Genomic DNA, 12203 nt, shown 5'->3' with positions numbered 1-12203 from the left:
GGTCTAAGCACTAATATGAACAGTGGGGCGGGATCTGCCATAGGAATAGGGGCGTGACTTACAGCGCCAGGGGGCGTGGTCTACACGTCGGATGCGGAAGAGAGCGCTGTTTACGTACATATATGGTTAAAGAGGCGTGGTCTCGCTGTGTTTGGGGGCGTGGTCCCGGTAGGGAAGCAGCCCAAGGCGCCCCGCGGGTTCCGCGTTAACCAAAATCGGCGATTTCGGGGCAAAATCGCCTCGGATGTCGCTGTCACCACCCGGGGCGGGTGGGACGGGTTGTCCCCCCTCTTGTCAGCGTCCTCTTCCACTGCGCCGTGTCCCCTTCCTGCTCCCAGTGTCCCCTCCCCATTGCCAATGTCCCCTCCCAGGGCCAATGTCCCCTCCCCATTGCCAATGTCCCCTCCCCGCTCCCAATGTCACCTTCCCAGTGCCAATGTCCCCTCCCAGTGCCAATGTCCCCTCCCCAGTGCCAATGTCCCCTCCCCAGTGTCAGTGTCCCCTCCCGATGCCAGTGTCCCCTCCCCACTTCCCGTGTCCCCTCCCCACTCCCTGTGTCTCTTCCCCATTTCCAATGTCCCCTCCCAGTGCCAATGTCCCCTCCCCGCTCCCCGTGTCCCCTCCCCATTGCCAATGTCCCCTCCCCGCTCCCCGTGTCCCCGCCCCGCCCCCAGAGTCCCCTCCCCAGTGCCAGTGTCCCCTCCCGGTGCCCGGGCTCACACACACACAGCCGCACGGCAGTGACTGGTTTTTACTGGTTTTTACTGTTTTTTACTGGTTTTTACTGGTGTGACGCAGGGGACCCCATCCCTGTGCCCGCCCCCGTGTGTCCCTGCGTGTCCCCGAGGGGGGACCCGGCCCGGCTGTGACCACACTGTGCCAGGGCCGCCGGTGCCACCCTGGTGCCCGTCCTGCCATCCCTGATGACACTGACACGGACGGGAGGGACAGGCCTGTCCCCAGGGGTGGCACTGCCAGGCCTGTCCCCAGGGGTGGCACTGCCCCTAGACGGGCAGTCCCTGACAGGGATGGTGGCACTGCCACTGACCAGTGTGTCCATGACAGGGGGACTGCCAGTGACGTGCCTGCTGTCCCCAAGGGTGGCACTGCCCCTGGATGGGCACTCCCTGACAGGGATGGTGGCACTGCCACCCACTGGCCCGGCCCCAACAGGGAGGGTGGCACTGTCACGGGATGGGCACTCCCTGATGGGGACAGTGGCACCGTCCCTGGACGGGCACTCCCTGACAGGGACGGTGGCACTGCCACAGGCCAGTGTGTCCCCGAGGGGGAGGATGGCATGGCCGGGCACCCTGGACTCCACGATGGTGGCGGTGACCCTGGGGATGGAGTCCCCAACGAGGACGGTGGCACTGACGAACACAGGGGTGTCCACGATGGTGGCAGTGCCCCGGGACAGGCTGGCCCTGACGGGGACGGTGACACTGCCCAGGATCCTCCTGTCCACCACGGTGCCACTCAGGGTCACCAGCGCGTCCACAATGGCGGCGGTGCCCCGCGACGGGCAGTCCCTGACGGGGAAGGTGGCACTGCCAGCGCCCGCGCTGTCCCCAGCGGTGCCCCAGGCCCAGAAGGGGCTGTCACCCACAGGGACGGTGGCACTGCCAGTGACAGGCGTGTCCACGATGGTGGCAGTACCCCTGGATAGGCTGTCCCTGACGGGGACAGTGGCACTGCCAGGGACCGGCCTGTCCCCAGGAGTGCCACTGCCCCTGGAGGGACAGTCCCTGCCAGGAGGGGTGCCACTGTCAGTGAGCAGCCTGTCCCCAACGGTGCCACTGTCACTGACCACCCTGTCCCCAGCGGTGCCACTGGCAGTGAGCAGCCTGTCCCCAACAGTGCCACCACCACTGACCGGCCTGTCCCCAACAGGGACAGTGGCAGTGGCAGTGACCAGCCTGTCCCCAACAGGGACAGTGGCAGTGCCCTTGGATGGGCTGTCCCTGTCCCTGATGGGGACAGTGGCACTGCCAGAGACTGGCATGTCCCTGACCGTGCCACTGCCCCCAGCTGGGCTGTCCCTGGCAGGGACAGTGGCACTGCTCCTGCCCGGCCTGTCCCCAGGGTCAGGGGCCCTGGGTGACCTGTCCCTCATGGGGACGGTGGCACTGTCCCTCATGGGCATGGTGGCACTGTCCCTGACCAGCCTGAGCCCGCTGCCACTGGCCCTGGGCGACCTGTCCCTGATGGGGACACTGCCCCTGCCTGGCCTGTCCCCGCTGCCATTGTCTCTGGGTGACCTGTCACTGATGGGGACAGTGGCACTGCCCCTGCCCGGCCTGTCCCCACTGCCACTGTCTCTGGGTGACCTGTCCCTGACAGGGATGGTGGCACTGCTCCTCACTGACCTGTCCCCAGGGGTGGCACTGCTCCTCACTGACCTGTCCCCAGTGGTGGCACTGCCCCTGCCCAGCCTGTCCCGACTGGTGGCACTGCTCCTCACTGACCTGTCCCCAGTGGTGGCACTGCCCCTGCCCAGCCTGTCCCCACTGGTGGCACTGCTCCTCACTGACCTGTCCCCAGTGGTGGCGCTGCCCCTGCCCAGCCTGTCCCCAGGGGTGGCACTGCTCCTCACTGGCCTGTCCCCAACAGCAGTGGCCCTTGGTGAGCTGTCCCTGACAGCGATGGTGGCACTGCCAGACACTGGCTTGTCCCTGATAGGGACAGTGGCACTGCCCCTGGCTGTGCTGTCCCCAGTGGTGGCACTGCCCCTGCCCAGCCTGTCCCCAGGGGTGGCAGTGCCAGGGACTGGCCTGTCCCCAGGGGTGGCAGTGCCCCTGGCTGCGCTGTCCCTGACAGGGATGATGGCCCTGCCACTAACTGGCCTGTCCCCAATGTCACTGGTCCTGGATGAGCTGTCCTTAGCAGGGATGGTGGCACTGCCCCTGGCAGCGCTGTCCCTGACAGGGACAGTGGCACTGCTCCTGACTGACCTGTCCCCAGTGGTGCCACTGGCTCTAGCTGACCTGTCCTTGACAGGGACAGTGGCACTGCCACTGTCTGAGCTGTCCCTGATGGGGACAGTGGCACTGCCCCTGACCAGCCTGTCCCTGATGGTGCCACTGCCCCTGCCTGGCCTGTCCTCGACAGGGACGGTGGCACTGCTCCTGCCTGGCCTGTCCCCAGTGGTGGCACTGTCTCTGGGTGACCTGTCCCTGATGGGGACACTGCCACTGCCCCTGCCTGGCCTGTCCCCAGTGGTGGCACTGCCAGGGACTGGCCTGTCCCCAGTGGTGGCACTGTCTCTGGGTGATCTGTCCCTGCCGGGGACACTGCCACTGCCACTGCCCCTGCCTGGCCTGTCCCTGACAGGGACAGTGGCACTGCTCCGGCCTGGCCTGTCCCCACTGGTGGCACTGCCTCTGCCCGGCCTGTCCCCGCTGCCACTATCTCTGGGTGACCTGTCACTGATGGGGACAGTGGCACTGCCCCTGCCCGGCCTGTCCCCACTGCCACTGTCTCTGGGTGACCTGTCCCTGACAGGGATGGTGGCACTGCTCCTCACTGACCTGTCCCCAGTGGTGGCACTGCCCCTGCTCAGCCTGTCCCCTGTGGTGGCACTGCTCCTGGAGCTGTCCCTGACAGGGACGGTGGCACTGCCAGTCACCAGTTTGACCCCAGTGCCACTGCCCCTTGGTGAGCTGTCCCTCCTAGGGACAGTGGCACTGCCACGGACTGGCTTGTCCCTGACAGGGATGGTGGCACTGCCACTGACTGACCTGTCCCCAATGGTGGCACTGCTCCTCCCTGGCCTGTCCCCAGTGGTGGCACTGGCCCTGGATGAGCTGTCCCTGACAGGGACAGTGGCACTGCCACCAGCTGGGCTGTCCCTGCTGGGAATGGTGGCACTCCTGGTGACCGGCCTGTCCCCAACGCTGCCACTGGCTCTGGGTGAGCTGTCCCTGACAGGGATGGTGGCACTGCCAGTGACAGGCTTGTCCCTGACAGGGACAGTGGCACCACTGACCGGCCTGTCCCCAGTGGTGGCACTGGCCCTGGACGAGCTGTCCCTGACAGGGATGGTGGCACTGCCACCAGCTGGGCTGTCCCTGCTGGGAATGGTGGCACTCCTGGTGACCGGTCTGTCCCCAACGCTGCCACTGGCTCTGGGTGAGCTGTCCCTGACAGGGACGGTGGCACTGTCCCGGGATGAGCTGTCCCCAGTGGTGGCACTGCCCCTGGCCCGATTGTCCTTGACTGGTGTGGTGCCACTGCCACCAGCTGGGCTGTCCCTGACAGGGACAGTGGCACTCCTGGTGACCGGCCTGTCCCCAGTGGTGCCACTGGCCCTGGGTGAGCTGTCCTTGACAAGAACGGTGGCACTGCCACCAGCTGTGGGGACAGTGGCACTTCTAGTAACCGGCCTGTCCCCACTGGCACTGGCCCTGGGTGAGCTGTCCCTCCTAGGGACAGTGGCACTGCCAGGGACTGGCTTGTCCCTGACAGGGACAGTGTCACCACTGACTGGCCTGTCCCCACTGGTGGCACGGCCCCTGGATGGACTGGCCTTGACAGGGACGGTGGCACTGCCACCAGCTGGGCTGTCCCTGATGGGAATGGTGGCACTCCTGGTGACCGGCCTGTCCCCAGCAGCGCCACTGGCCCTGGCTGGGCTGTCCCTGACAGGGACGGTGGCACTGCTAGTGACAGGCCTGTCCTCCGTGGTGGCACTGCCAGTGACCGGCCTGTCCCCAGTGCTACCAGCCATGGGTAAGCTGTCCTTGACAGGGACAGTGGCACTGCCAGTGACCGGCCTGTCCCCAGTGTCACTAACCCTGGCCGGGCTGTCCTCAGTGGGGATGGTGGCACTGCCAGTGTCTGGCCCATCCCTAATAGGGACAGTGGCACTGGCAGTGACCGGCCTGTCCCCAGTGTCATCAACCCTGGCTGGGCTGTCCCTGACAGGGCTGGTGGCACTCCTTGTGACCGGCCTGTCCCCAGTGTCACTGCCCTTGCGTGAGCTGTCCCTGACAGGGCTGGTGGCCCTGACAGTGACAGGCCTGTCCCCAGTGTCACTGGACATGGCTGGGCTGTCCTTGACAGGGACAGTGGCACTGCCAGGGACTGGCTTGTCGCTGACAGGGACAGTGGCACTGCCACCACCAGGAGAGCCACAACTGGGGGAGCTGGCACTGCCACTGAGCGGGCTGTCCCCAAGGGGGACAGTGGCACTGACTGAGCTGTCCCCAAGGGGGATGCTGGCACTGCCACTGAGCGGGCTGTCCCCAAGGTGGGTGGTAGCACTTCCCCCAGCTGGGCTGTCACTAAGGGGGACGGTGGCACTGCCACCAGCAGCAGAGCCATCACCAGGGATGCTGCCACTGACTGGGCTGTCCCCAAGGGGAGTGGTGGCACTGCCACTGACAGAGCTGTCCCCAGGGGGGACAGTGTCATTGCCACTGACCAGGATGTCACTAACGGGGACACTGGCACTGCCATTTTCCCTAAGGGGGACAGTGGGACTGCCATTGACCGAGTTGTCCCCAAGGGGGATGGTGCCACTGACACTGACCAGGCTGTCCCCAGGGGGAAGAGTGTCAGTGCCATTGACCGGGCTGTAACTAAGGGGGACAGTGGCACTGCCATTGACCAGGCTGTCACTAACGGGGACACTGGCACTGACACTGATTGAGCTGTCCCCAAGGGGAACAGTGTCAGTGCCATTGACCGGGCTGTCCCCATCAGGGACAGTGGCACTGCCATTGACTGCGCTGTCCCCAGGGGGGACAGTGGCACTGACACTGACCAGGCTGTCACTAACGGGGACAGTGGCACTGTCATTGACTGAGCTGTCACTAACGGGGACAGTGGCACTGACACTGACCAGGCTGTCACTAAGGGGGACAATGGCACTGCCATTGACTGAGCTGTCACTAACAGGGACAGTGGCAGTGCCCCCAGCCAGGCTGTCACTAATGGGGACAGTGGCATTGCCATTGACTGAGCTGTCACTAACCGGGACAGTGGCAGTGCCCCCAGCCAGGCTGTCACTAAGGGGGACAATGGCACTGCCATTGACTGAGCTGTCACTAACAGGGACAGTGGCAGTGCCCCCAGCCAGGCTGTCACTAAGGGGGACAGTGGCACTGCCATTGACTGAGCTGTCACTAACAGGGACAGTGGCAGTGCCCCCAGCCAGGCTGTCACTAATGAGGACAGTGGCACTGCCATTGACTGAGCTGTCACTAACAGGGACAGTGGCAGTGCCCCCAGCCAGGCTGTCACTAAGGGGGACAGTGGCACTGCCATTGACTGAGCTGTCACTAACAGGGACAGTGGCAGTGCCCCCAGCCAGGCTGTCACTAATGGGGACAATGGCACTGCCATTGACTGAGCTGTCACTAACAGGGACAGTGGCAGTGCCCCCAGCCAGGCTGTCACTAATGGGGACAATGGCACTGCCATTGACTGAGCTGTCACTAACAGGGACAGTGGCACTGCCATTGACCAGGCTGTCACTAAGGGTTGCAGTGGCACTGCCATTGTCCCCAAGGGGGACGGTGGCACTGCCACTGCCCGGGCTGTCCCCACCAGCCACCGTGTCACTGTCCACCTCCATGCTGTCCCCGGCATCCTCAGCAGCACCGCCGGCCACCCCCCTGTCCCCGCCGGGCACGGCGGCACCGCCAGCCCCGGGTGACGCCCCCGGGGCCGAGTCCCCTCCGTCCTCCCCCCGGGCCACCTCGGGCTCCTCGGGCGACGCGGCGCTGTCCCCCGGCCTCTTGCGGGGCCTCCCGCGCCGCCGCTTGCGCGCGTTGCCGTCCGCGGCCGCGCCCTCGGGGGCGCGCTTGGCGGCGCGGCCGCGCGCCTGCTGCTGCTGCTGCTGCTGCTGCTGCTGCCCCTCGGCGTCCCTCGGCGCCTCGGCCGCGGGCACGCCCACGCCGGGCAGCAGCACGTTGAGCACGGGGATGGCGGCGGCGCCCACGGGCAGCGGCAGCGCCACCTTCACGGTGCCCGCGGGCCGCGGCACCAGCACGGGCGGCGCGGGCGCCGCGCTGGGCACGGGCGGGCGCTGCGGGGCCGGGATGCGGGGCAGCAGCAGCGGCAGCCGCGCCACCAGCGCGCTCACCTGCGGGCTGCTGCCCGCCCGCGCCGCCTCCGGCTTCTTCTTCTCCGGCCGCGTCTGCGCGGGGACCTTGGCGACAGCGTCCTTCTTGGCCTGGGGAGGGGACAGGGTGGCACCGGGCTGGGGGAGCCTCCAGTGCCCGGCCCGGCCCGGGGAGGGGTCCCGGGGGTCCCGGGGGTCTCACCTGCTCCTGGCTGCTGTCCGCGGGGTCCGGGCCGTTCTTCTTGGGGGCTGAGGGTGGCCGGGGGTCCTGGGGGGGCTTGTCCGTGTTTTCTGTGGGAGGAGGGGACGTGAGCAGGGTGGCACTGGGGAGGGGACACGGGAGTGGGGAGGGGACATTGGGAATGGAAGGGGACACTGACAAGGTGGAGGACAACCCATGCCACCCCCCACGGTGTCTGTCCCCAGCGGTGACACTTCTAGGAGACTGACTGTGTCCCCAGGGGTGACACTGTCCCCGAGAGGGGTAACAGTGTCCCCAAGGGGGTTACAGTGTTCCAGGGGGCTGACAGTGTCCCCAGGGGGTGACATTGTCTGTCCCCAGGGGGGTGACAGCGTCCCCAGGGGTGGTGGCAGCCCCGGTGTCCCCGGGCTGACCTGAGAGCACCATGGCCATGAGCAGGTCGGCGTGGGCCGAGCGGGGGCTGATGATGTGCTGCTGCAGCAGGAACTGCGCCACCTCCACGATGTTGTTGAAGGAGCGCCGCAGGATCTTCTCAGCCCAGTCACACGTCAGGGCACACGCGGCCTCCGTCACCTCGGCGCTGTACGAGTGAGCCAGCTCGGCCAGCTCCGCCTGCTGGGGACAGGGACAGGGACAGGGACATCAGACAGGGACAGGGACACTGTCACTGTCACCTCACTGCTGCTGTAGGAGTGAGCCAGCTCGGCCAGCTCCGCCTGCTGGGGATGGGGACAGGGACAGGGACATCAGACAGGGACAGGGACACTGTCACTGCCACCTCGGTGCTGTACGAGTGCGCCAGCTCGGCCAGCTCCGCCTGCTGGGGATGGGGACAGGGACATCAGACAGGGACAGTGTGTGAGACCAGGGACAGGAGGACAGCAGGGAGGGGACAGCAGGAGGGTCACGGTGTCGGGATGGGGACAGCAGGACGATGGCGTCACAGAGCAGGGCAGGACACAGGGATGAGCCCATGGAAAAAGATGGGACACTGGGATGGGGACAGGAGGGGACACCAGGATGGGGACAGGAGGGGACACCAGGATGGGGACGGGATGGGATTCACGGAGCAAAGCAGGACCTGCATCCCACCAACCCACCCCATCCCACTATCCCATTATCCCATTATCCCACCCAAACTCACCGTCTCGGTCACTTTGAGGTCCAGGCTGGGCAGGGGAGGAAGGCTGACCACGGTCTTCCTCCGGATCCCCCCGTAGCAGTACGTTGGGAAGAGTCAAGGATTTTTCCCAAGCCCAAAAAACCGGGAACCAACCCCTGAAGAACCCTCAGGAATGGGAAAAACTGGGGGAAAACCAGGAAAAGAATAGGAAAAAATGGGAAAAAATGGGAAAAAAAACAGGGAAAAAAGGGAAAAAAGAGCAGCTCGCATAGGAATTCCAGGCCAGGGAAGGATATTTGGACTGGCCGCGGCCCCCCAGGCGCCGGGCTTTGATGTTTGGGAAGATCTCGCGGATGATCTTGCCGAAGTTGGCCGTGCTCAGAGGGCGGCAGCCCAGGTTGTCACAGTAACGCCTGCGGGGACACCGGGGGTGACACGGAGCAGGGACAGAGCAGGGGGACACAGAGCACATCGGGGACACAGGGGGTGACACGGAGCACATTGGGGACAGGGCAGGGAACGGCGGGGCACGGTGACACGGTGACGCGGTGACACGGGACAGCCCGGCTCACTTGTAGGCGTCGTAGACGTCCTGCTTGGGCAGGCAGGTGTCCGTGTGCTCCTCCAGGTGGTTGCGGATCCAGCTGCAGGCGTGCATGTGCTCGGCCGTGCCCAGCGTGCTCAGCTCCAGCGAGGAGGAGCTGCTGCTGCTGCTGCTCCGGGGGGTCAGGCAGGGAGGGGAGCCCGTCAGCACCTCTGTGCCAGCGCCTCCGGGTGAGGGACCCGCCCTGGGGCATCCCTGTGCCCGCCCTGGGTGAGGGACCCGCCCTGGGGCATCCCTGTGCCCGCCCTGGGTGAGGGACCTGCCCTGGGGCATCCCTGTGCCCGCCCTGGGTGAGGGACCTGCCCTGGGGCATCCCTGTGCCCGCCCTGGGTGAGGGACCTGCCCTGGGGCATCCCTGTGCCCGCCCTGGGGCATCCCTGTGCCCGCCCTGAGTGAGGGACCCGCCCTGGGGCATCCCTGTGCCAGCTCCAGCCCCATCCCATCCCACCCCACGGATCCCATCCCATGGATCCCATCCCATCCCACCCCACAGATCCCACCCCATGGATCCCATCCCATCCCACCCCACGGATCCCACCCCATGGATCCCATCCCACCCCATGAATCCCACCCCACAGATCCCACCCCATGGATCCCACCCCCCAGACCCACCCCCAGGTCCCCCCTGACCTCTTCTCGCCCAGGCTGGGCCCCGAGGGCAGCTGCAGGTACAGGTAGAGTTTGTCACTGTCCGAGAACTTCTGCACGTCCTGCTGCGCTCCGGGACAGGGACAGGGACACGGAGAGGAGGAGACGGAGATGGATCCCGTGGGACAAGTCCCAGGACAGCCCTGCCTTGCCCCAGCATCCCCACAACACTCACCAGGATGGAGTCCACCTTGCTCTGCACAGATTTGCTGCGGGTAGAGAGGCCATGAGTGAGGAACGATCCCAAAAACCCCGGGACCACAATTCCGGCTCTGCCCAGGGCTCCCCAGGTCCCCCCAGAGCCCGAGTGGGATCCAGGATGGACCCAGGAACCCTGGATGGACCCAGGATGGATCTGGGATGGATCCAGGATGGACCCGGATGGACCCTGGAACGCTGGATGTACCCAGGATGGATCTGGGATGGACTCAGGATGGACCCAGGATGGACCCCAGGGCTCAGGGATCCAGGATGCATCCAGGAGGGATCCAGGATGAATCCGAGGTGGAATTCCCAATCCCCCACCCGTGAGCCCCCTTGGGGTGCCCTGGCAGAATTCCCAGATTTTGGGGTGCCCAATTCCCAATCCCCCACCCCGTGAGCCCCCTTGGGTTGGGGGACTGGAGGAATTCCCAGATTCTGGGGCGCTGCCCTTACGAGATGTTGCCGCGGAGCTCCTGCAGCAGCGTGCTGGACTCGGTGGCACCGCCCCGGGCACTGCCAGCTGACAGAGGGCCCCTCCTGGTGGCCCTGGTGCCCAGCTCCTCCTCCTCAGCCATGGCAGCCCTGTGTGTGTCCTGCAGGGAACAGGAAAACGGGAATTTAGGGTAAAAATGGGAATAAATCCCATTCTGGGTGCCCCTCCTGGTGGCCCTGGTGCTCAGCTCCTCCTCCTCAGCCATGGCAGCCCTGTCCTGCAGGGAACAGGGACAATTTGGGGTAAAAAGGGGAGTAAATCCCATTCTGGGCTCTAATGGGGATCGTGGGCACGGACAGGGGCCACGGAAATGCGACAGGGAGACCGGCAGTGACCCCGGCAGGGCTGGGGACAGGGGGACAGCAGGACAGAGGGACACCGGGAGACCAGGACAGGGGGACTGCAGGGACAGAGGGACACCAGGACATGGGGTCCCAGGGACAGAGGGACACCAGGACATGGGGACAGAGGGACACCAGGACATAGGGACACCAGGACGTGGGGGTCCCAGGAACAGAGGAACACCAGGACAGGGGGACACCAGGAAGAGACCCACAGCGCCACCGGAAGAGACGCCCAGGGACGCGGGGCCATGAGGCCACCGGAAGCGACCCCCGGGGCCGCCGCCGCCCTCCGCGCCCTCCCCGCGGTACCGGGGCGCTCCCGGCGGCCCCGGCCCAGCGCGACTGCGGCGCTCCGACCGGACCGGTACCGGGGGCCTGTACCCCCCTGCCGGGGCCGAGCCCGGGCGTGTCCGGGGGTGTTCCGGGCTGTCCCGAGGGTGTCCGGGGTGTCCGGGGATGTCCGGGGTGTACCCGGGGGTGTCCGGGGGGGTCCTGGAGTGTTCCGGGGCTGTTCCGGGGGGTTCGGGGGTGTTCCGAGGGTGTCTCGGGGGTCTCCCCGCGGTGTCCCCGGGGGTGTCCCCAGGCCTGCCCCCCCTCCCCAGCCCCGCACCCACCTGGTCCCGTCCGGCTCGGGGGGCCCCGGGAGGGGGGGGGGGGAGGGGAGGGGTCCCGCCACGTGCCCCGCGCCCCCCGCGCGAACCGAAAGTGGACGCGCCCCTCGCTCGCCGCGCGCGCGGCCCCTTGTTTTTTTCTGATTGGCTGTAACGGCGCTGGTCTGCCCGGATACGGCAGCACTCGCGGCTGTGATTGGCTGAGCCGTCCCCCCCCCCCTCAGCTGGGGGTGAGCGCCCGGATGTGGCGGGGCGGGAGGGGCCGAAATCTGCCTGGCAACAGCGATCTGATTGGCCGGGGCGAGCGGCGCGAGGGGAGACGGGTGTGCGGCGAGTGTGCAAACGGGTCACGCGGGGCGGTCACGTGTGAGGGGGGTTGTGCAACGGGTGTGTGTCACGTGCGCGTGTCACGTGCGCGTGTGCAAGGTAGGGTCACGCGGGGAAGTCACGTGGGGGGGTTGTGCAACGGGTGTGTCACGTGTGCGGGGAGTGTGCAAGGCGCGTGCAAGGAGTGTGCAAGGAGAGCTCCGGAGCAGGAAAAGGAAAAGGAAAAGGAAAAGGAAAAGGAAAAGGAAAAGGATTTTCTTTGGATTTATTTCATCCCGCGGGTCACGCGCGTCCCGCAATTCCCAACTCCTGGAATTCCCAAATTTCTGAATTCCCGAATTCCCAAATCCTGGAATTCCCAAATTTCCAACTCCGCAATTGCCAAATTCCCAAATCCCAAAATTCCCGGGGCGTGCGAGACGTGCAGGGAAGAGGATCTGGACCTTCCCGACTTTTCCAGGGGCTCCTTTGGGACGGGGAAGGGGAAATCCCACATTCCCAGGGAATTTGGGAGAAGGGAAATCCCACATTCCCAGGGAATTTTTTGGGGAAGGGAACTCCCACATTCCCAAGGAATT

Source organism: Ammospiza nelsoni, chromosome 28 (assembly GCF_027579445.1).
Source record: "Ammospiza nelsoni isolate bAmmNel1 chromosome 28, bAmmNel1.pri, whole genome shotgun sequence".
Lineage (NCBI taxonomy): Eukaryota > Metazoa > Chordata > Aves > Passeriformes > Passerellidae > Ammospiza > Ammospiza nelsoni.
The sequence above is the reverse complement of the archived record's forward strand: the minus strand, read 5'-3'. Positions refer to the sequence as shown.